The sequence below is a fragment of the Bubalus kerabau genome, chromosome 1 (genome assembly GCF_029407905.1).
Source record: "Bubalus kerabau isolate K-KA32 ecotype Philippines breed swamp buffalo chromosome 1, PCC_UOA_SB_1v2, whole genome shotgun sequence".
Classification (NCBI taxonomy): Eukaryota; Metazoa; Chordata; class Mammalia; order Artiodactyla; family Bovidae; genus Bubalus; species Bubalus kerabau.
In genome coordinates this window covers 227,324,986-227,351,079 of record NC_073624.1, presented here as the reverse complement: position 1 = coordinate 227,351,079, position 26,094 = coordinate 227,324,986, and the positions used below count along the sequence as shown (strand labels likewise).

Genomic DNA, 26,094 nt, shown 5'->3' with positions numbered 1-26,094 from the left:
TAATTACTTTTACTAGTACTACTGCTGCTGCTGCTGCTGCTGCTAAGTCGCTTCAGTCGTGTCCGAATCTGTGACCCCATAGATGGCAGCCCACCAGGCTCCCCCGTCCCTGGGATTCTCCAGGCAAGAACACTGGAGTGGGTTGCCATTGCCTTCTCCAATGCATGAAAAGTGAAAAGTGAAAGTGAAGTCGCTCAGTCGTGTCCTACTCTTCGCGACCCCATGGACTGCAGCCTACCAGGCTCCTCCATCCATAGGATTTTCCAGGCAAGAGTACTGGAGTGGGGTGCCATTGCCTTCTCCGAGTGGTTGAGTATAGGGAGAGACAGAACCTGGTTCTCATTTACCCTGAGGCTAGGCCAGGGAATGTGGCCTAATGGGAAACCAACAGGCAATAGCAGCTCAACTTCCTACACTTCTTCCTCTGCTCCAGAGTCTTGCTTTCACATTGGTCTTCTACCGCAGTCTTAGTGACCATCCTGTCACTAGAGTATCCTGGAGGTATATCAGGTTAACAGACAAAGTTGAATGGATCCTAATGTTATGATACCACATGTAGTATTTTAAAAACTAAGTATTTTAAAAGGACTTCCTTTAGAGTTTTTCTTTTGAATAGGTGTACATTCTCCACTAATCAACCAGACACAAAGTCTGTATGCATCAGGAACATGTTACATACATTTCCTTTGTTTGTCTCATTGTATCCTTGAAATAACCTCATGGTTTTTATAGATAGGCATGCTTAGCCTAGAGATTAAATAATAATTATAACTAGTATAGGCTTCCCCAGCAGCTCAGATGGTAAAGAATCTCCCTGCAATGCAGGAGACCTGGGTTTGATCCCTGGGTTGGGAAGATCCCCTGGAGGAGGGCATGGCAACCCACTCCAGTATTCTTGCCTGGAGAATCCCCATGGACAGAGGAGCCTGGCCGGCTACAATCCATGGGCCTCAAAGAGTCGGACATGACTTCGTAACCAAGCACAGCACAGCATTACTAGTACAGTGAATCACTTATCTTGGGATTAGTTTCACAAGTCAGAAAGTAAGCAAAACCTTGTTTAGTCAAAACTACATATGTATATTCTCTATGAAGGTACCCCATTTGAAAATCAAGACAGTCTGTTGAAAAGTCCAACCCAGTATTTTTTTTTACCTTGTGTGAGCACCCAAGGAAGCTCATGAATTGCATTTAAGGACCATTGAGTGAGAAACAAAAGTTTAAGCACTAAAATCATACTCAGCTCAATGGCAGGTCAAATTTATCAGTCACATGTCCAGTAGGACTAACTGAGGGGACAGCGGTTGACTGTTGCCACAAAGTCACACTCAGTACTTGAGTGGAGGAGTGGACGGAAGCAACTCACCATCATGTAAATTCATATGCACCTTTCTGATCCTGGACCCACACTCTTATCTATGTTTTTATAGTTGTCTTACAGTTATTACTACTGTGTATCCACCCATCCCAGAGGTAGAATGGGGGGAAGCAAGGTGAGACTGCTTTGCGTCTCCTTCTAGAGTCACAAGTCGGGCTTTCCCAGGTCTTTTCCTAAACAGAAGTCTACTGATGGTGGCCCCGGGGCTGATGCTCTTTATTTCCTTCCTTCTACTCTTTTCATCTCAACATTCTGCTCTAGAAACAGTGTTGAAGGAAAGAAAACAGGAAACACTTTTTAGATTTTGTTATACCACCCTGACATTTGGAATTTGGGAGAAAAACATTCTAGAAAGTAAAGCAGAAAACCCATTCTTTTTTCTCCTTTTGAGGTAGAACTATTTGGAAAATTTTATTTTTTTCCTTTAAAAGATGCCAGCCTTCATAAGTACCAAATCATGAACATGTGTGAGATTTCCGAGAACCACCCTTCTAGATACTCTGTGAACCTTTCTATTGACCAGAGAAAAAGGACACCAGCAGTGGAACCTTAGATAAGTTACTGGATTTTTTTTTCTAAATCACAAGATCCCCATCTGTAAAACAGAGCTCATTAAACTTGACTCACAGGTGGTTTTGAAGATGAGATATAATGTCAGAAGTATAATGTCTGGCCCACTGAAAACTAAAAATTACAAGTGATAAAAAGTACAATTATTTAGAGAAAATGAAGTATTCTTGCCTTCCAAAATTTTAGTTCTATTTCTAGAAGGCAATTACTGTTAACCAATTCTTCTGTATCTGTCAAGAGATTTTTTTTCCTGCATACTACATGTATTCTGACAGCAACAGCAAGATAATAGCATTCCTATATGATTGTAGATTATAAGCACTTTCTACATAATTGTTTCTGTCCTTTCATACCATCACATATAGCTCTATATGTAATTATTTTAAATAGCTTCTTTGAATTTTCTTGCATAAATATACCATAAAAGATTTAGCCAATTGATGGACTTCCAAAGATGATTTGATTACCTGTTATTACCTGCAATAATCTCACAAACATCCTTGATCAGCTTATGTGCATATGTTGTAGGCTGTCTTTATAAAAGTAGAACTTCTGGGACAAATATAGAATGGATTTTCCAATTTAAAAGATACTGTAAATAGCTCCTCAAAGATGTTATACCAAATCTCCTTCATTCAGTAATGTGTTCATTACTTAGCTTGTGTTAGCTTGTCCATTGCCCTGCCAACACTGTGATATCAACTGTCCTTGATCTAGCAAATAAAAAAAATTGAATTATTGATTTACTTTTATACAGTTGACTCTTGAAGAAGGTGGGGAGCTGGGGTGCCAACCCTGCTCTAAGCAAAACTCTACATGTAATTTATCATTCTGCTCTCCATATCTAAGTTTCCTCCATAGTTGAGTTCCATATCTATGGATTCAGTCAAAGGTAGATTGTGTACTATTGTGATATATATTTATTGAAAAATATCCAAGTATTAGTGGACCACAAATTGTTGTTCAAAGGTCAGCTGTATTTCCCTAATGAGTGAAGTCTCATATCTTCATTTACATTTATTTTTTCAAAGGACTGCCTATTCACATATTTTTCTTCTTTTTAATGAGTTATTATTTTTATTGATTTGCAAGTGAATTTAAAATGCTAAGTATATTAACTTTCTCTCTAGTACATCTCAGGCATATTTTTCTAGGCTGTCCATTTGGCTTTTGACTTTAAAACATTTTTAACAATGTAGAAAACTTAAGTGTTAAATTTATATTTTATAGAGTCCAATTTTATATAGTCAAATGTATTAATCTTTCCCTTTTTGTTCTTCTGGACTTAGATCTTTTTTTAAAAGGTTTTTTTTTTTTTTTTGGTTTGTTTGTTTAAAAGCATGTACTTGTATTTTAATAGCTTTTGACATCTTCTAAAATATAACTTTAGAATAAATTATGTTGTATATATTCAAGATATACAGAACAAAAAAGTTTCCAAATTCCAACAATTCTAAAAACTCCTGCTACTACTTAAATAAAAAGTTAAAACAATTGATCATCTCCTTGCATGCTGTCATGCCAAAGTGATTGCTAATAACTGGATACTTTTAAGTGCTTTGGGAGAATATCCTCTTGAAGCCAGCCCTCCATATCTTGCTTATGCTGACAGTTTATTTAGTAAACACTCCACTTATATTGCACGATGTTAAGTACCAATGTTATTTGGTCCCAATTGATTCAGCACACACACTGGCTGCTTAAATATGACACTGGGCAGGCTATAATTCCCTGAAGGCAAAGTCAATTCAAGATGGAAACAGTAATGGCTTAGCTAGTTACATATGTTCCTTCACTCCAGTTGAGAGAGGGCGGGGGGCAGGGGGAAGTGTGTGTGTGTAATCCCTGCCCTTTCCGCCCAGTACAGCAGAATAGACACTTAGGTGGAGTTCAGGTGCAGACGCCGCTCACTGTACGTGGTCTGTGTGCTGATAGCTTGCACAGCAACGACCAGGCACTGTGCTCTGTGCTGGGGAGAAAGCAAGCCAGGGCTGCCTACTTTCCTGGGGCCAACAGCTCGTGGGACAACAGAATAATTAATATCTGTTAATATCTAATATTATCTAACAAGAAAATAATATCTGTTACTATCTAGCTAATATCTAACATTTTTGTAAGGAATATCAGGCGTTAGTCTAAGCCTGTTGTATAGATATATTATTTCAATTTCCCATCAATCCAGTGAAATAGTACTACTATTATTGCCCTTTTCTTAAAGCTGAGCAAACTGCAGCCTGAAGTAATGACTTTTTCCAAGGCCACAGAATAAGCATGGGGAGAAGGGTGGAGTCCAGAGCTGTCCTCAAATGCTGTTCTCACTGCAGCCCATTACATGTAGGTAACGGTGCCTGAGAAAGAAGGATCTGCAGCCCAGAGTCGGGGAAAACCTTATCTCACCACAGTGCCCATCTTTCTGGCTTCTCCTCTTAAGCAGTATCTCTCTTTCACGGATCCTATCTTAACAACAGTGGTCCCACCAACCATGTGCGTCCCCGGTGTCTGTCACTCATCCTGTCCGCCTCTCCTTGCCAGAAGCCCTGGTCTGGGAGTGGGACTGTGACCTGAGCCATTCCATCTACATCCTTCACATGCAGGGTTTTCTAATCTGGAAATGCACACTTCCTCTGCTATCACAAAGCTTTCTGCACAGGAAAAACAGAACTGGCCAAATGGAAACAAACAAACAAAAAAACAAAACAGTTCAGGAGGTCCCAGGAAATGAAACCAACACACGGAATAAAGTAGACTCATAACAATAAAAAGGGAGCCCTGATAGCATTAAAGTATGCAGCTTCATACCCAAATGGGTCCTATCTCGATTATTCTGCAGGCATCATGATATTCTTCCAATAATTTTTAAATTTTTAGTTTTTTAGCAAAACTCACTCAAGTTCCAAGTAACACAAGCAGCACGCTGTAGGAAGGAAATCAGTTTTGTCCTGAGAATGCACCAAAACATCATTGGGGAGAGGATTAAGACATGAGGAAACTGTTACAAGGGACTTCCTCTGTTTCTTCTTATTTTTATCCTTATATTGAATTGGAGTATCAGAAAGATAATCTCCTAGGAAAATGTATGAAACATACACATGAATGACTGCAGTGTAAAGGAATACAAAGATACTGACAGGCTTGGTGGTACCACAGGGATTCCCAAATGTGTCCACCCATCAAAATAACAGAAAACACTGTTAAAATGTTTTAAACACTGTTAAAACATTTTAAACACTGTTTAAAAATGAGTTTCATGGGCCTCACCTGAATCAAACTCTGGAGTCTAGACTTAAGAATCTGTATTTTAATCTACTCCCTGAGGGATTCTGATAGAACCTGCCTGGAACCAGTCTGCAGGGCTTGATTTATGAACCACTGTTTCATCCACTAAAAGCTATGGAGCTCTAAGGTGGGAGAAATTTTTTCCTACTGTATAAGATAAAAGAACTGCAAGGAAATGCAGCATTTCATTTGGGCCTCGCAGAAAGGGTAACAGCTGAACAGGTAACCAAGCAGTAGAGGGCAGGCAGGGATGTACATACTGAGTGACCCAAACCCAGTGTGAAGAGTCTCTCAGTCAATGTTATTTATCTGATTTCCATGGCCTTAAACCTCTCCGCCTCTGCCCCCGTCCTCAATGAATTTGAAGCTAATTATTAATGGCGTTTTATAAATAATCAGTAGGCCTCTGTTGCCTGCACTGTGACACATCTTAGGTCAAAGTTGATAATTATAATCATTATGTACATCCATGTATAGGGCTTCCCTGGTGGCACAGTGGTAAAGAATCTGCCTGCCAATGCAGGAGATGGGGGTTCAGTCCCTGGGTTGGGAAGATCCCCTAGAGAAGAAAATGGCAACCCACTCCAGTATTGTTGCCTGGAAAATCCCATGGACAGAGGAGCCTGGCGGGCTATAGTCCATGGGATCACAAAGAGTCAGACACAACTGAGCACATGCACGTGTCTAGGTACTGATCCAGTATTTATGTATATTACCCTAATTAGTCCTTACACTATAAGGCGATCATATTATTGCTCCTTTATGGATGAGTTATAGAGACCCCAAAATGTTAAATCTCCCAGGGGTAGGGTTTGGACTTGAAACTGACTTTGTGTGGCTCCAGTGGGTTCTGAGGTTTTAATAGTATAGATGAGTCCTGAAAGTTTTGTAATACACTAGCATGGTTATGAACATGAAACTCTGGGTTTGGGTTTTGACTGCACTGTTTACTAGCTATTAACTTTAAGTTAATTAACCTGACCTCTCTGAGTTTAAATTTTCTTCTCTGTAAAACTGATTGCGTTTAGTATCCCTTCTAAGGATATTAGGACGACTAGATGAAATCAGGCATATCAAAGGTGCTTGTCAAGAGTTTTTTGTTTGAACTCAATAGAGGTATCATCATTACTGTTCTTGCTGTTACTAGATGAGTCACTGTGGTATCAACCCAATTTTTTCCCCCAGAACATTTCCCCCCAGAACAAAATGATACTGGCACATCACAGGACAGATAGTACCAAGAATATACCCTCTCTGAAGGCAGACACTGGGCTTATCCTGTTGACTATGGTATCTATATCGCCTAGAGCCATGTTGGGTAGCATATGCATAATCAGTATAATCAATACTTACTAAGTGAAGGAAGTACCATCACCAAAGTTTAACAGAATATATATGGCTTAGGAGGAAATTTTTAAAAGATATGTTTCTTCATTTGACTTCCTAGTGTGTTGTTATTTAAAATAGGTACCTCCTCACATTATTGTAAATCAACTATGCTTCAATTAAAAAAAATAATTAAAAAAATAAAATGGGTACCTCCTAAGAAATGTCTTACCAACAACCTATTACTAAAAAGCTTCTTCATGAGTAGGCAGTAAAGTCTCCATTTGAATGTAACAACTTTAGATTTCTCCGTATACGCTGAATTTAGATCTCAAACACCTCAAGAACTGATTTACTCATTCTTTGAGCTCAGAAGTGTCAAGAACCGCCATTCTCCACCCCACCAACCTCATAACCAATAACCGCCCTAAACAAGGACTTGGATGAACATGCACCAGGAACTGAAGGATAATTAACAGCAGGAGCCAAAGGATGTTTGCTTTGTCAGAGCTGCATGATCATCAAACAAAGGTAAATGTACCTCACTATGGCAACAGGAAGGTACTCACGTTAAGTTACAATCTTCCGGATACCCCATCATGCCTTCCGTATACCTCCCGCTGTCACTTTTCCCATTGATTTTTAAGAATGCACATCGCACATTTTGTCCAAAACGGAATAAAAGGACTGAAAATATGAAGCACTGGCTAAAAATAATTCTTTTGGTGGAATTTACCAGTTTTCCATTAATTAGGTAAACGTTTAGTTACCAAAAAAAGCTACTTATAACCCTTTTAAGACAGTCACGGCAAGGAGGAAAGAAGTTCAACTCACTCCTCTAGGAGCCACAGCCTTGCTAGCAAGTCAAATCAACCAAGCCTCTGAGCATCCCTGTGCCCAGGACCGTGGGAGACACTGATGGGAAGACAAAATGAGCTTGGGACTAAGGGACAGCCTCAGGAAACAGCATGACTTGTTTAGTTGTATTTGTGAGAACACAAGACCTGGATAACCAAATGCCCCTGCCTCATTTTTATTTTTCTGAGTGTGTATATATTTGGAACACATTCTTTATAGTAATCTTTTTGGAATTAAATGAGTATAAATATATGTAAGAAAATAAGTAGACAAATGAAAGCAATTAACTGTTAAGTGTTTGGTATAGAAAGAGGTTCAGTGACGCCTCAGAGTGGGGAGTAAATATTGTGGCATGACAATTTTGTGTCTTGGTTTTCAGTGAAGAGAGAATGCTTTAATGAAAGATAAAAAATGATTTGAGTCAGAAAGACTTGCACTGGAATCCTTGCTCCACCATTTACAGGATAAATGGAATTAGGAAATTTACTGGACATTTCTAAGCTTCAATTTCTTGTTCATAATGAAGAATATCTTTATATAAAACTAATAAACTTTTATCATAAAAATACAAAAAAGTAGAAGAAAAAGAAAATCATCTAAAGATAACAATGATTGATATCTTGATTAGTTTTTCTGTCTTTTAGACATTGTTATTTTTATCAAAGTTATGTATCTATGTCTTTCTACATGGATGCTGCTGCTGCTGCTAAGTCGCTTCAGTCGTGTCTGACTCTGTGCGACCCCAGAGATGGCAGCCCACCAGGCTCCCCCGTCCCTGGGATTCTCCAGGCAAGAACACTGGAGTGGGTTACCATTTCCTTCTCCAATGCATGAAAGTGAAAAGTGAAAGTGAAGTTGCTCAGTCGTGTCCGACTCTTTGCGACCCCATGGACTGCAGCCTACCAGGCTCCTCCGTCCATGGGATTTTCCAGGCAAGAGTACTGGAGTGGGTTGCCATTGCCTTCTCCGTTCTACATGGATAAACAGGTTTAAAAGTCAAAGAGTTCTAAATGGTTTGTTTTAAAACACTGATGTTAATCCTGAGATCCACTTGTCTCACTCTCCAATCTCTCCTGGCCAAGAAACTATCACTCTTACCTCTTGAGTTAATAAATTTAGTAGTTTCTGCCATATAATCTAAATAGTATAAATATTTTGGGTCAGTTTTAGGAATTACTTAATGAATTTTCAAGATGGCAGGCAGGCATTTAGCTCAATTCCTTGGTCTTTTGACCTTACCCCAACAGGCTCCCATCCTTCTAAGATAAGCTGTATCTGATATAATTTCAATTAGATCAGTATTCAATATTTCCATTATTATGAATATGGAGACAGTATGCACACCTGAGTAATGTAGTAAACCACAATTGGTTTCCCTTCTTGCACATTTACCTCCATCCCCGGAGTTAATAATTGTCTTGTTTATACTTGCTTGCTTTTCTGTATCCTCTTTACTAATTCAATCTCAAACTCTTCTCTAGTGGTCTAAGTACCCTCTAACATGTTCAAGTGCATCAACCACATGATCATCTTCCTGAAACTATCTCTACCAGACCCCTCCAATCTAGACTGTTTCCTCTCTTTTGCTGCACAGCTGTCATTCTAGGGCTCCCTCTCAGCCTCTTCCCTGGGGTTTTCATTCATTGGTTTTCTTTAATGACAGGATCCCTGCGTATTGCCTTTACTGTCTCCCTCTTGATGGATTCTCTTATTTCCGTGGAGTGTATCCTATAACAGTTTTGTAAGAAGGGGAATTGCATGGGAGGTAAGTTTTTGAAGTCTTGTATATATGCAAAATAGTTTATTCTCTTCCCGCTCAATTGAGAGTTTGTCTGAGTATTGAATATTAAGCTGGAAATTATTTTCCTTCAAAATTTTGAGGCCTGGCCCTCCTTAATTTATTTTTGTTTTACTGTTAGCTCTAAAGCTATTTTGATGCCAGACCTCTGATGAACAGTTGTCTTTTCTAGACCTGGCAGGATCATATATTTGTGATGAGTGTTTTGAAACTTCATGATTATGTGGGCTTATTTTATTTGTTCTGCTGGGCACTTGATAAATTCAATCAATCTGGAGAAGTTCTGGGCTTTTCTTTTTCCCTTAAATTAGTAAGTGATGGTTTCCTCCCTTTATCTTTCTCTCCTTTTGTACCTACTGTTATTTGAAACTAGAATTCTTAGACTGGCTCTTAAATTTTCTTATATTTACCCTTCTGTTTTCTATCTCTGTTTGCTCATTACTATGGGAAATTTCCTTAAATTTGTCATCTAAGCCTTCTTTGGGATTTTCCATTCTTGTTGTAACTTTTCCTCTTACACTAATTTTTGGTCTATGAATGTTGCTCTCTTGTTATCCTATTTTTTCATGAAAAAATTTGTCACAGTCTCGTATATCTCTGCTAGTTTTCCTTAAGTTGCTTTTTTTTTTTTTTTCTGTTCAGGTGTTTTAGTATCTGTCAGTCCTATTAGAAGCCTTTCCCATATGTCAGAAAATCTTTGGTTTTCTGTTCATTTTTAAGTGGGACAACCTAAACATCTCTCTGAAAGTTCTGAGCATGAGGATGGAACTTGTTCACAGTAAGTTTGACTCTTAGCAAAGGCTAGGATGCTGAGTTAGAAAACTCTGATGTTGATTAATTTATATCTTCCATCTTGGGTTGATCAAAAGTTCCAGGAAAGACACTCTATCTGGTGTTTGTCTGAGGAGTGAGGCCCCTGGTGTCAGTGTTATCAGAGCCTAATGGGAAAGAGGGCTGAGGGTCTGTGCACACAGCACGCATTCATGTATCTGATTCTTCCTTTCTCCACAAAGCACCGCTGCCCCTCAGTGGGCCAGGTCTTTCCCTCCTCTCCAGAGGGTAAACAACTGTTTGGGGAACAGATAACTAGTTTTCTCTCTTTTGACAAAGTGGTAGAAGGACCTGACCAGTGTTTGAATAGATATCTAGGCAATCCTCCTTAATTAGCACCCCCTTTCTTGTCTACTTCTAGAGACAGGTGGCCCTACAGATTCCCAAGGACTGGAGAGAGATGAATGTGTTTCACTCACCATCTCTCCCTGGAAGTCTTGCTTCCATTTTTTTCTCATCCTTAAAATAGATACCTTTCTCCTAGGGCTTTGGTGGGAACTAAATTAGATAAAGTATATTCAGTTCAGTTCAGTCACTCAGTCGTGTCCAACTCTTTGTGACCCCATGAATCGCAGCATGCCAGGCCTCCCTGTCCATCACCAATTCCCGGAGTTCACTCAGACTCACGTCCGTCGAGTCAGTGATGCCATCCAGCCATCCCATCCTCTGTCGTCCCCCTCTCCTCCTGCCCCCAATCCCTCCCAGCATCAGAGTCTTTTCCAATGAGTCAACTCTTCGCATGAGGTGGTCAAAGTACTGGAGTTTCAGCTTTAGCATTGTTCCTTCCAAAGAAATCCCAGGGCTGATCTTCAGAATGGACTGGTTGGATCTCCTTGCAGTCCAAGGGACTCTCAAGAGTCTTCTCCAACATCACAGTTCAAAAGCATCAATTCTTCGGCGCTCAGCTTTCTTCACAGTCCAACTCTCACATCCATACATGACCACTGGAAAAACCATAGCCTTGACTAGACGGATCTTTGTTGGCAAAGTAATGTCTCTGCTTTTGAATATGCTCTCTAGGTTGGTCATAATTTTCCTTCCAAGGAGTAAGCGTCTTTTAATTTCATGGCTGCAGTCACCATCTGCAGTGATTTTGGAGCCCCCCAAAAAATAAAGTCTGACACTGTTTCCACTGTTTCCCCATCTATTTCCCATGAAGTGATGGGACAAGATGCCATGATCTTCGTTTTCTGAATGTTGAGCTTTAAGCAAACTTTTTCACTCTCCACTTTCACCTTCATCAAGAGGCTTTTTAGTTCCTCTTCACTTTCTGCCGTAAGGGTGGTGTCATCTGCATGTCTGAGGTGATTGATATTTCTCCCGGCAATCGTGATTCCAGCTTGTGTTTCTTCCAGTCCAGCGTTTCTCATGATGTACTTTGCATATAAGTTAAATAAGCAGGGTGACAATATACAGCCTTGACGTACTCCTTTTCCTATTTGGAACCAGTCTGTTGTTCCATGTCCAGTTCTAACTGTTGCTTCCTGACCTGCATACAGATTTCTCAAGAGGCAGGTCAGGTCGTCTGGTATTCCCATCTCTTTCAGAATTTTCCACATCAAGAGTATAATAGATGCTCAATAAACAAGAGTGTTTTTTTTTTTTTTTCCTTTTGGAAATTTAACAGTAGGAATCAGAGATAGCCATCAGTTTATCATATATTTGCTTTGTGACCTTGGCTAGTGTTTTTTAAAAGCATTTTTAGACTCATATTTTCATCCAAGTTAGGGATGAAGTTGTACCAGAGTAAGGTAGGCTAGGCCCGTAAACCAATGACTGGTGCCCTTGTAAGAAGACAGAAGTCTGCACACAGATACAGAAGACCACGCGAAGACAGAGTCAGAGATCATAGTGATGCTGCCACCAGCCAAAGAACTCCTGGGGCTACCAGAAGCTAGAAGAGGCAAGGGAGGAGGTTCCCCTAGAGGATCTATTCAGAGCAGGGCTCTACCAACACCCTGACTTCAGATTCCTCGCCTCCACAACTGAATATTTCCATTGTTTCAAGCTATCCAGTTTGTGATACTTCCTACCAGAGCCCTAAGAAACTAATACAAGAAAACTAATTTGTAGTGTCTAACTCCAACACTAAGCAGGCTACTACTACTTAACACAGTAGTGCATGCTTTCCACATATCAAAGCGTACGAAAAATGGCATGTGTGAGAGGCATTTTTTAAAAAAACGTGATGAAATGTTAAAAGACACAAGAAAGATTGGCTGATTTCTAACTCTAACTGAATATTCCTAGAACTTGAAGAGCACATGAATGTGTAGTGCTACTGTTCACAAAGTACTCTGAGAAAATTGTCAAGCAGAGCAGGAGAGGAGGTTTTCAAATCCCTGAAGAGAAGGTTCTTGAATTTCTTGGTGTCTCCACTATGCCTGGCTCAGCAGTTGGAGGAGTGAGATGAACAGGAAGCACTTCTGCAGTGTGTTTTCTTTCCCCCTTAACTGAATCTGCTGATGATTGAGTATGCTTGATGTCAGCAAATCCTGAACAAGGATAAAATGATAGATCCTGGTCTTCTAAGCACTAGCTCCAGTAAGGATAAGCAAAACTCTGGCATGTCCAGCAGTGATGTATGGACTGAGGATTCAGGCCCAGTCCTAACTCTAGCCATTAGCTGACTACAGGCTTCCTTCTGGAAAAATATTCTGAAAGGAATAGAAATCTTACTCTTCACCATCATGTAAAGGTAAATGCAGCCCCATGTGATAAATGCCTATAATGGCTGAACTCTACAAGTCACCTCTGAGCAAGTCCACTCCTAGGTATGCACACCAAAGAATTGACAAGAACTCAAATGGGTGTTTGGGCACCAATATTCATCCAGTATTATCCACCATAGCCCAAAGATGGAAACAACTCACATGTCCATCGACAGATGGATAAACAGTGGTATATATGTACATTGAAATATTATACAGCTATAAAAAGGAATGAAGTTCTGACACAACATGGGTGAAACTTGAAGACATTACGCTAAGTGGAATAATCCAGACTCAAAACAGGAAATACTGTATGATCATACTTAAATGAGGAGCTTTGAAGAGTCACATTCACCAAGAAAGAAAGTAGAATACAGATAACCAAGGGCTAGAAGGAGGGGGAATTGAGGTGTCATGTTTAAGTACAGAGTTTCTGCTTGGGATGATTAAAAAGTTCTGGATATGGATAGTGGTTATAGTGCACAAGGATATTCTGTGCCACTTAACCATACACTGTTTAAAATTCCAACTTTTATGTAACATTTTTCACAAAAAGTGATTTAAAAAAAAAAAGTTAATTTTGAGCAAATGGTACAAAAATCTCCACAACTCATTCAAGTGAACATTTATTTTTAAGTAATATTCATACCTAAGATTAATCCCATATAAATAAACCAAACTGCTTTGAATATTATTTCACTATAGTGATGATTTACTATTCCAAAATAAGGAATAATGTCTTTTATCTCCTGCCATACAAATATTTTTTTAGGATTAAAAAATTATCAAACACTAAAAAAAAGCAGTTGTAATCGAAGACAACATCAGTGTATTCTGTCATTTAGGTATGTTTAAAACTGTGAAGTTAAATAAATTATAGGCTATTCAAGTTATAGAATTGCAGAACCACTAAATTAAACTTTCAAGAAATCAACAAATTTTAAGAAATTATAACACACTATCATGATATAAATGACACTGCAGGTGCAGAAGCATTTAAAGCATCATCTCAAACACATCAGGAGAAGAAAATGGCACCCCACTCCAGTACTTTTGCCTAGAAAATCCCATGGACGGAGGAGCCTGGTAGGCTGCAGTCCATGGGGTCGCTAAGAGTTGGACACGACTGAGCGACTTCACTTTCACTTTTCACTTTCATGGATTGGAGGAGGAAATGGCAACCCACTCCAGTGTTCTTGCCTGGAGAATCCCAGGGACGGGAGGCCTGGTGGGCTGCCGTCTATGGGGTCGCACAGAGTCGGACACGACTGAAGCGACACAGCAGCAGCAGCAGCAAATACATCAAATGCCTTTTATGCACATGCACAGATAAAAATTACTTAATGGATTCATTTATTTAAAAGTTGGATACTGAAGATATAAAAGTGAATAGAATGGACAAAAATCCCTGTCCTCAAGAAATTTACTTTATGATGAGAAAAACACAATTAACAAAGTAAATAAGTAAATTAAAGTAAGAAATTTAAAGAAAAATATAGTGACTAAGAAAGAGGAGAGGTGCCAGAATGAAGAATGAGGAGAGTTATGGAATCTCTCCAAAATATTAGCAAGAGTTATCCAGAGGCTGAGATATTAAGGGTGACTTTTTTTCTTCCTGATTTTATTTTCCAAGCTTTCTACAACTCAGATGTACTACTTTTATCATTATAAAACTTGCTTTTAAATACACGTGTCCTAAGAATAGCTGCAATGTAGTTCATCTAATCTACCTTTGTACTAGGATGTTAACCATAGGGAAAGCTGGGGCTATAGTCTTCAGTGGCAATGCGCTGGGGCAAACAAACAAGCAAGCCAATTCCAGTTACCAATCAGGCACCTAAGACTTCAGCAGAAATTCTTTTCCATGTTTAATCAAGCCTTAGTTTAGAACATTTTTCCTGTTATGTTATACCCTGGACAGAAAGTGAAGTTATCCAAGTGCCAATGACTTTATTATTTTATAAAGGTAAACCAAAATTATCCTACGAGGTATCATACAATGAGGTTTTTCTAAAAAAAGGCTGAAGAGTGAGTCAGTTAGGATGATTATAGCCGTGAAATAAATTGTGAAAGACGTCGATGCAGGTCACTGAAATTGTCCTTGGAATCGAAATGAATAGAAGACAAGTAAACTCAAGAGTAGTGATGAACTGTGTAATTTACTCAAGGGAAGAAGAGGTGTTATGTATTGAACCCGTAACACGTTAGCAATAACGTAGTCTAAGGGATACGCGTGGGCTGCAGCAGATGTGAAGGCAAATGCCCCTGTGAAATGAAACGACTCAGCTCTCAGAGAGCAGGATGCACTGCTGGGCCTTTAATTAGTGTCTGACATATTATTACTGAAAAGCAATCCCCTAGGTTTGTTTCAATTTATAAATTCATTCTGGTTGGCCATCATGGGAGGATATCTGTAACTGAAATAAATGAAAGTTATTTTATATCAAGATTCAGGATCTAGCTGTGTGGCTGTCTGATTCCGGTCAGTGCTTTAACCTTCAGTGCCTCAGGTCTGTCACGTTTAAACTACAGGCTGACATGATGATAAAGGGTATTATGGTAGTTGGCCCCTGTCATTACTCCTAATGAGAAAGTTACTGGGTGGTAAGTACATCTCCATATCAGTTCACTTCAGTCACTCAGTAGTGTCCGACTCTTTGCAACCCCATGGACTGCAGCACACCAGGCTTCCCTGTCCATCACCAACTCCTGGAGCTTACTCGAACTCACGTCCATTGACTCAGTGATACCATCCAACCATCTTATCCTCTGTCATCCCCTTCTCCTCCTGCCTACAATCCTTCCCATCATCAGGGTCTTTTCAAATGAGTCAGTATTTTGCATCAGGTGGCCAAAGTATTGGAGTTTCAGTTTCAGCATCAGTCCTTCCAATGAGTATTCAGGACTGATTTCCTCTAGGATGAGTGGTTTGATCTCCTTATTGTCCACAGGACTCTCAAGAGTCTTCTCTAATACTCTAATAATTCAAAAGCATCAATTCTTCAGCATTCAGCTTCCTTTATAGTCCAGCTCTCATATCCATACATGACTACTGCAAAAACCATAGCTTTGACTAGACGGACCTTTGTTGGCCAAGTAATGTCTCTGCTTTTTAATGATGCTGTCTAGGTTGCTCATAACTTTTCTTCCAAGGAGCAAGCTCTTTTAATTTCATGGCTACGGTCACCATCTGCAGTGATTTTGGAGATCCCCAAAATAAAGTCTCTCACTTGTTTCCCCATATATTTGCCACGAAGTGATGGGACCAGATGCCATGATCTCAGCTTTCTGAATGTTGAGTTTTAAGCCAACTTTTTCACTCTCTTTCACTTTTATCAAAAGGCTCTTTAGTTCTTATTCACTTTCTGCCATAAGGGTGGTGTCATCTGCATATCTTAGGTTATTGGTATTTCTCCTGGCAATCTTGATTCCAGCTTGTACTTTATTCAGCCCAGCATTTCTCATGATGTACTCTGCATATAAGTTAAATAAGCAGGGTGACAATAAACAGCCTTAACATACTCCTTTCCTGATTTGGTACCAGTCTATTGTTCTATGTCCAGTTCTAACCGTTGCTTCCAGACCTGCATATAGATTTCTCAGGAGGCAGGTAAGGTGGTCTGATATTCCCATCTCTTGAAGAATTTCCCACAGTTTATTGTAATCCACACAGTCAAAGGCTTTGGCATAGTCAATAAAGCAGAAGTAGATGCTTTTCTGGAACTCTCTTGCTTTTTTGATCCAACAGATGTTGGCAATTTGATCTCTGGTTCCTCTGCCTTTTCTAAATCTAGCTTGAACATCTGGAAGTTCACGGTTCACATACTGTTGAAGCCTGACTTGGAGAATTTTGAGCATTACTTTTCTAGCCTGTGAGAAGAGTACAATTGTGTGGTAGTTTGAGCAATCTTTGGCATTGCCTTTCTTTGGGATTGGAATGAAAACTGACCTTTTCCAGTCCTGTGGCCACTGCTGAGTTTTCCAAATTTGCTGGCATATTGAGTGCAGCACTTTCACAGCATCATCTTTCAGGATTTGGAATAGCTCAACTGGAATTCCATCACCTCCACTAGCTTTGTTCATAGTGATGCTTTCTAACTTGACTTCACATTCCAGGATGTCTGGCTCTAGGTGAATGATCACACCATCTTGATTATCTGGGTTATGAAGATCTTTTCTGTATAGTTTTTCTGTGTATTCTTGCCACCTCTTCTAAAATCTTCTGCTTCTGTCAGGTCCATACCATTTCTGTCCTTTATTAAGCCCATCTTTGCATGAAATGTTCCCTTGGTATCTCTAATTTTCTTGAAGAGATCTCTAGTCTTTCCCATTCTGTTGTTTTCCTCTATTTCTTTGCACTAATCACTGAGAAAGTCTTTCTTATCTCTCCTCACTATTCTTTGGAACTCTGCATTGGTATATCATTCTTTTTCTCCTTTGCCTTTAGCTTCTCTTTTCACAGTTATTTGTAAGGCCTCCTCAGACAACTATTTTGCCTTTTTGCAGTTCTTTTTTTGGGGATGATCTTGATCACTGCCTCCTGTACAATGTCATGAACCTCCGTCCATAGTTCTTCAGGCACTCTGTCCATCAGATCTAATCCCTTGAAATCTATTTGTCACTTCCACTGTATAATTGTAAAGGATTTGAGTTAGGTCATACCTGAAAGGTCTAGTGGTTTTCCCTACTTTCGTCAACTTAAGTCTGAATTTGGCAATAAGGAGTTCATGATCTGAGCCACAGTCAGCTCCCAGTCTTGTTTTTGCTGACTGTATAGAGCTTCTTCATCTTTGGCTGCAAAGAATATAATCAATTTGAATTCGATTGATCGCCATATCACTTGCTTCCAAATCAAACTCCATGACATACTCAGTTTCCGGAGGGGAAGGTAGAGGTGGATGATTCAAAGTAACAGTGTCCAGCTGACCACCTGCCAAACTGCCAGCCTGGAGCAGTGACTACTACCACATGTCCTACCTGAGTATGTCATGGGGGTGCCTCACCCCCAGCATCCCCCACATCAGCACCCAAATCTGTTGTAGACAGAGAGGTAGGAGGGCCCTGGCAACTCACCTAGAAGCCTTTCTAGGGAGGAGGCAGCATGTGAGCCAAGTCTTCAAGCCCTTGGGGGCCGATATCCCATCAGACCTCAGCAACCATAAATTCTAAGCTGAAATTTGCAGGAAGTTAGGGACAGCAACTGCAGGCGGTGCAGCCCAAGTGTGGGCCCTTCTGAATGCAAAACCCTGTGTGCCTACACTGCTCCCACATGGATAAAGCCAAGTCTGGTCTCATCATTTCACAGGAATTAACCAATAAAAGGGGAAGAAACTATCAACTTAAACTTCTTCTACCATTTCCTCTTTAAAAAAAGGTCCTCCCTTAACATCATACTCAGCTTCAGTGCTTGACTCATTTCTCTGCTTCTCTGGAGAGCAAACTTGTTGAAAGGGTTTACTGGACTTGCTCGTGCCTGTGTCCTCCCCTGCCGTACATTCCTGAGTCCCCAGCCCCTGGCTCTGCCTCCACATCCCCACTTGAACTGCTTTTGTCAGTGTCAGTTATATTCTGCTGATTGCCTAATCCCACTGTACTCAACCCAAATCCCACTGTACTCAACCGCCCAGGAACATTCAACACAAGCAGCTACTTCCTTCTCCTGGAAAGAGTCTTCTCTTACATTTCAGAACATATGTTTTTCATCTCTCACAGGCTGTTCCTTCTCAATTTCCTTTGCTGATTGCTTTCCTCTCTGCCTGACTTCTAAATACTAGGGTTCTCCTCCTCCTCTCTTTCTCCTTCCTCTCCACTCTCCCAAGGCAGACTCATCTGTCTCAGTAAAATTTAAAACCATGTCTTTTATATCTCTAACCCAGACTTTTCCACTCATCTCAGCTTCCTATTTGACATCAGCATTTTATACACCGTCATTTTATGCACCCAACTGAGAAGTCTTGACTATGCCTAAACATGTCCCCACCTCTCAGCACCCCTTCTCTTGAATCTCAGCAAAATATCACAGACGTCTACTTGCCTATTGAAGCAAATCCTAGAATTCATTCTTGATATTGTTCTTTCCTCTTAGTCCACATTCAGTCTATCAATAACTCTCAATTATTTTATATTGAAAATACATATTGAATAAACTCTCAGCTTTCCATCTCCCACTAAGTTAGCCCAGGGACCACCAACTTTCACTTCAAATGAATACGACTGTCCCAATTAAAAGAGGCCACCTTCCCCCCCCCCCCCCCATTTCAGCCTCTTCAGTGGTATCTACATAGTACTGATTTAAAATTACAATTGTATTTTTGGATTTTACAGATCAGAAAATCCCATCCACCTTAAAAACAGCAAACAAAAGCTAGAGAAGAAAAGGAAAACTAATATTGGGTAGCTTTTAGTTTTTATTTGCCAAGTAAGAACATTAAAAATTATGGTGATCATGATAACAGCAGTAATAACTCTTTATGAGCAATTAGTATGTGCTAGGCAGTGTGCTAAACACTTTTTATGGATAATCTTTTTATTCCCACAAAATATATTCAAGGCAGATACTATTATTAGCACCCATTTACATGTGAGAAAACTGGCGATCAGAGAGACAAGTCACTTCTCTAAGTTCTCACTGTGAAAAAAAATTGTATTTCCACAATTCTTAAATACTAGACACACACAAGAAAGAAGGTAAACGTAAACTTAAAATTTTTACTAGTATTACCATGTGAGAAACTTACTACATTGCTCTTGTTTTTCTCCTTTCACCACAGACTAAGAAAAACATTATATTTGTTCACAGAGGGATTCTAGAAGCCACTGAATTAACCTGTGGCTTAACTGACACCACAATGTTTAAGGTTGAAGGTCCACTTTAGAACATTTCACTGATGATCCACTGATAAAAAAAAATCACTTAGCTCCTTCCCTAGTCCTTTATCATCCCAACTGGTTGGCAGCAAATGATTGCCACTAATACATGTGGAGCTTGGCAGGTCCTTTAAGGAAATATTTGAAACTTCGCCAGGAACACAGCTTTCAAGGCCAGTGGATGGCATTTGCCTGCATAGTCAGTACTCCCCTTTTATGAAACACGGTACCCCAGGGAGTCGGGGCTTTCCTGGCACCAGCTACTCATGCCAAGACCAAGCAATGGGCACCAACAGCTTCTTTTTCTGCTGCCTGGACCCCAACTCATGAATTGGTTCAAAAGTCAGAAATACACTGGCTATTTCTTTAGAACAAATCGGGAAGTAGCAGTTGGGGCAGGATGGGGGATCAATATCCCCAGTTGTTGGATGCCTCTCAGTTGACTAAATGCCCCTTGTAGGAAATAAACTCTACCTAGTAATATTTCAAATGAGTTACATTGAATTGAATCTAGGCTACCAAATAATACATATATTTACAAAAATAATATAATTTATTCTCTAAAATAGTAGATTTATTGGTCCAAGTACTTCTACTGACTCAAACTGATGAAGAAAAACAGAGTCTGTGAAGACTGCCTTTATTAAGCATCTGTAGAGAACAGATGTCAGTCTTCTTACCCAATCTTTTAGTGACAGCTCGATGGTCATGAATGGATATCAGATGAGCCCCTGGCACACACAAATAAATGCCTTCAGGATGCTTTAGAGCAAGGGTTAGTACAACATGGCATGCAGGTCAAATTCCACCCTCTATTTTTATATGGCTCATAAGCTAAAAATGGCTTTCATGCTTTTAAATGTTTGGCAAATCAAAATATTTTGTGACAAGTGAATATGATGTGAAATTCAAATTTCAGTGTCTACAAGTAAAGGTGTTACTGAAATAGAGCCATATTTGTTAGTTTCCCCACTGTCTATGGCTGCCTTCATGGGGCTACAGCAAAGTGAGTCATTGTGACAGAGGCTGAACAGCACAGCATAAAAGATTTACTATCTGGCCCACCACAGAAAAAGCATACCAACCCCTACTGTCAACTCTTCTTAGAAATAACAGAAAAACATAGGTAACTCAAGGGTAGAACAAGGTTAATATAACTTATTGTACTGTAAATATGCCTCCAGGAAGGAAATAGTTCAGGAGGGGAAAAAAAAAAAGCCTCTGCCAGTCTAGTGAATTCAAAATCTATAACCATAGCGTTTTCAGTCCTTTCAACCATATAAATTGTGCTGCATCCTATTTTAAGAGGAATATAATTCCATCATTGTGTATGTGTATTTAAAAGCGAAATTTCCACAAACAGCCCCAGAGCAATGTATAGTTGAAATCCCTGTATCATTGATAGAACCTGAATTGGTAAAGTCCTGGGTCTCTGTAAGTGAATTTACACTTGTAAGGCCACACTCATATGTGCTAAGTCACTTCAGTCATGTCTGACTCTTTGCGACCGTATGGACTGTAGCCTACCTCTGCCCATGGGATTCTCCAGGCCAGAAAACTGGAGTGGGTTGCCATTTCCTCCTCCAGGGGATCTTCACAGCCCAGGGCTCAAACCTGTGTCTCTTATGTCTCCTGCACTGGCAGGCAGGGTCTTTACCACTAGCGCCACTTGGGAAGCCCATATAGCAGAAGTCAGATTCTCTGAAGGCCTTCACTCCCATTCTCATTGAAGTAGTTGCTGAATATTGAAGCTAGCTAACCAATTTAATTTTTCAACCTAGGTTAGTTTCAAGATGAAAAAAAAAATGTCTGTAGCTTTGGATTGGATAAAAAGTACAGCATGATTGTTTAACAATGAGTAACTGCTTCAACATACTTTGTGCATAAGACACTGAACTAAAATGTTATTTAAATACACAAAAGAACTTATCTCCCAATCTAATTCCCATAGGGACTGCAAGCATCCCACCATTAAACAGAGCTACCCTGTGTTTCACTCATTAACCTCCATAAACATGCATTGTGTTGCCTGAAAAACTTGTAGGCAGGAAACTTTACAGAAGAACATCATCGCTTTTCAGCTGTGGAGATTCTGCAAGCTATTAAATCAGGGAAGGGGGAAGAAAGGGATAAATGGGAAGAAACGATGTTTCCAATAGAAAGTGTTCATGATCATGAACTTTTGCTTCCCAAATTGAGATCCACAGAGAATTATTTGCCACAAGGTATTAAAAGGTTTTACACAACCTAATTTAATTTTGAAATAAGTTTGAAAATTATCAAAGTACTGAGATTTCAATATTGTTGCACATTTCAGAGCCATTATTATGCTAATAAGCACTGTGAATCTCCACAGGCAGGATGTAAGTTGCCTAAATTTATTTGTGTAGATTCTCCCAAACATGTTTTTCTAACCCACTGCTCAGGAAACATGCAAATTGGAATCACTGCCTCTGTCTTTGATGTCTCTTTTCTTGGCTCTGTCTAGCCTGTTTCTCCTTGACTCTTCTGATACCTTAGCATGGGGGAAATAAAGCTCTCCCAAATTAAAAGTGTTTGTTGCCATAAACCAGTGGATCTGAGATTATTTATGACAAATCCTTTAACTAAATGTTAGACTGTCCAAGAAATGGTTTTAAGGAGCCAGTTCTCACTAGGGAAATGTTCATTTTACTTTCCCAACCATTTTAACACAAAATACTAAATAATATCAGACAACATTACTCATGTTTGAGAGGGGGAAGTCTGAAATTCATTTGCGTACCCCACTGGGACATTAAAATAACAAGGAAGAGTCTGAAAGTCCTTCAGGGCTGGAATGAATTCAGTAACCTCCCATTTCTTTTGGATTGCAAATCTGTGGCCAATTTTTTTGGCCCAACATTTTGAAGGACCCATTGCCTCTGTCTCCAAAGAAGATGTAGGAAAACTGGAAGCAGTCGCACACATCCTAGGAGACAAGTGATGCCAAATGAAAGCAGAATACTGAGTTTGCAGCAAGTCCAAAGAACAATGCAATAATTGAGCTCTCTCTGCAAACTCAGCATCGATGTACTCTTTGTAGAGCCGTTTAAATGTAAGGCCAACTTTTCTCAGCTACAGTCCTCCAGAAGAAAGTTGTCTCTTGGTTTAACTAAACCAACTCCATCACCTCTACATGATTTGTATGTGCTTGGAAACACATACAACTTGCAGTGATTACAAGATCCTCTTCTGTTGCCCAGACCCTGAATTATAACCAAGTCCACTTTCTCCTGTGTTAAAGAATTTCTTTCCCTACGTCAGCCTGAAAACCTCAACAACTGGGCTTTGAAAATGCTAATCTTTTAATAAAACAAGCGAAAAAAAAAGAGAGAGAGAGGAAATAAAGCAGATATAACAATTTATAAACATTAATAACTACTACTACCCGTATTTCTTTTCTTTTAGAAAACTTAAAAAGTTTTTCTGTATTATTCCTTATTTCTCATAGTATCCACATGGTAGTTGGTTTTGGGGGAAAACTATCACAATGTCTGGTCAAATGGGATTACTTAAACAATCTGCTTTGGACTTAAATCAGGAAAAGTTAATTTATTGATTTTTCAACCCAATGAGTTCATGATTTTGCCTTAAATGAAAATATAATCACCTCAGAGGAGATCAAAGAAAAACCAGATGAGATTATGTTTTTGTGAAGTTAATAATTTGGCTTCTTTTCAGAGGACTTACATAGGTTTTCACAGAATATATAAGCTCTGCCATCTGGCAATCCAACTCTGTTGATAGAATTGTGAATAGGTCATATTAACTGCGGCATCTACACAGTTGCATGTCATCAATGCTGTGTCTTTCCGAAGTAGAAATACTTAAAAGAGTTCATGCTCAGAGACTCTGATACTGGTAAACAGTGTTATAACTAGCATTAAGTGGGTGGTTACTTTATATGATACACCTTGCTGAGTATTTTACCTGCATTAGTTCAGCCTACCCTCACAGTGACCCAATGAAGTATATGTCCAATTTACTTGCATTTTATATATGAAGAAACTGAGCTTACAGATATTAAATAACTTGTACAACAGAAGGATTTTTTTTCCAAATTAATTCACTAGCAATTATTTAATTTTGGGGACCATTTTTTTATGGTATTTCAAATCCTTTTAGAACGTTTATAATTAGTCAGATTGACTCTGGTGTTTGAAGGTTGATCAGGCTATACCTCCTTTGATTTTCCACATGAAAATACACAGATTGCTAGTTTGTGGCACAGCTGAGATTTGAATCTGTGTATGGGTTTTCACTACCAGGGCCCTGGTCTACTATGTCAAGTGGTCTCCCACTACTAAAATGTAGAACATAATTAGGTAGAAGATAGTGTGGTGAGTGGTTCCTCAAAAAATTAAAGAATTATCATGTGATCCAGGAATTCTACTTCTAAAGCATGTACCATTTGAAAACAGGCTTGAACAGATACTTGTACACCCGTGTTCACAGCAGCATTATTTATAGTATTCAAAAGGTAGAAATAACCCAATGTTCATTGATGAATGAAAGACTAAATTCAAAATGTGTTATCTGCATACAGTGTAGACTATTTTTCAGCCTTAAAAAGGAATGAAATTCTGATACATGCTCCAGTATGGATGAACCTTGACAACTGAAATAAACCAAACACAAAAGGACAAATAATACATGAGTCTACTTTATAAGGTATCTAGAACAGTTAAAGGGCTTCCCTGGTGGCTCACATGGTAAAGAATCCACCTGTGAATGTAGGAGACCCGGATTCCATCCCTGAATCAGGAAGATCTCTTGGAGAAGGAAATGCCAATCCACTCCGGGATTTTTGCCTGGAGAATCCCGTGGACAAGAGGAGATTGGCAGACTATAGTCCATGGGGTCTCACAAAGTCAGACATGACTGAGTGACTAATATATGCACACAGAACAGTTAAAATCATAGAGACATAAAGTAGAATAGTGGTTGTCAGGGGCTAAGGAGATGAGGGAATGGAGAATTAATGTTTAATGGCTACAAAACTTCAGGAAGATTAAAAAGTTCCAGGGTCTTTCCAGGTGGCTCAGGGGTAAAGAATCTGCCTGCAGTACAGGAGCCTAGGGAGACGCAGGTTAGATCCCTGGGTTGGGAAGATCCCTTGGAGGAGGGAATGGCAACCCACTCCAGTATTCTTGCCTGGGAAATCCCGTGGACAGAGGAGCTTGGTGGGCTACAGTCCATGGGGTCCAGAGATAGATGGTGGTGATGGCTGCCCCCAGATGTACCCCCTCAATGCCATTGAACTGTACACTTAAAAGTGGGGAAAATGGTACATTTTATTATATATATTAGAGTGTTGGTCACTCAGTCATCTCCAACTCTTTGTGACCCCATGGACTGTAGCCTGCCAGGCTCTGCTGTCCATGGCATTCTCCAGGCAAGAGAATGGGTGGGCACTGGAGTGGATAGCCATTCCTTCTCCAGGATATCTTCCTGACCCAGGGATCAAATCCAGGTCTCCTGCACTGCAGGCAGATTCTTTACCATCTGAGCCACCAGGGAAGCCCATATATATTATACCACACACACACACACACACACACACAAAATAATCAGAACTTAGGTTTACCCTAAACCACAAAACAGTAGCATCATGTATGATCTACTTGGTAAGAAATGACTTAACAGTAATTAACTAAGCAAGCCTTCTGCTCTTCCTCAGCAGCTATAAAGCTTATACTTTGTTTTCGCTAAACAAAGATCAACATAAGTAACTAACAGAATGATTCTCTCAAGGTCAGTATCAGATGGACCAGCATGAAACAGAAAGTGTCAGGATGAATTCCAGCAAGAATAGCTTATCTCAAAGGACCTCCACTAACATCTTATTTCTTAATTACCTTTGAAGTAAACCAAAACATTTTTTCCATGAGAAAGAAATCTTGAAATATTACTTGGGAAAATGGGTGCAAATTTTCTTCTCAAATGTATAAAGGGAATAGTAAACACTTTTCCATCACATCTTGGGATTCTTTTCAGCAATATTTTAAAATAATTAAATTGGTTCATTTAAGTGCCCTAGATTCTGGCTCCATTTGATTATTTATATAAAAATACAGAGATCAAATATAATATAGTCATTAATGTTCTTGGATCAGTCAGTGCTTTTGGTCATTGTTTCTTGGTTAGGAGCCTCATAGCAATCAAATAAAAATTTTCCTTGTGCTCAGTCCAGAGCTATGAAAGGAGCCAAATCTACGTTATAGGATTTACTCATTTAAGAAATAACCAGAATGTCATAATTTTCCTCCCCAAAACTCAATGATCTTGTAAAAAAATTAATATGGCAATTAAATATGATCCCTTTTCATAATATACAAACTCATTCTCATCAGAATGTGGAGATACAGGCAATTGGTCATTTCCGACTTTGCATTATTTGGACTTCTTCTTGTGCTTGAACTATTCTGTTATTACGTGAGTGGCTTCCTCACATTTTC

The 26,094-nt window shown here is 39.5% G+C and overlaps 2 protein-coding genes across 21 annotated transcripts in view; one reads left to right on the top strand and one right to left on the bottom strand.

The window, feature by feature from the left end:
* Nucleotides 1–26,094, top strand: part of PPP2R2B (protein phosphatase 2 regulatory subunit Bbeta) — a 705,283-nt gene that overhangs the window by 13,015 nt on the left and 666,174 nt on the right. The window contains exon 2 of one of the 20 annotated variants that reach the window (XM_055557450.1): nt 9,072–9,173. The exons of the other annotated variants lie outside the window; for them this stretch is intronic. The gene's annotated coding sequence lies outside the window, so the exon portion shown is untranslated. The remainder of the gene's footprint in view (nt 1–9,071; nt 9,174–26,094) is intronic. 20 annotated transcript variants of the gene reach the window in all.
* Nucleotides 1–26,094, bottom strand: part of STK32A (serine/threonine kinase 32A) — a 125,620-nt gene that overhangs the window by 96,493 nt on the left and 3,033 nt on the right. The gene's annotated exons all lie outside the window — the stretch shown is intronic.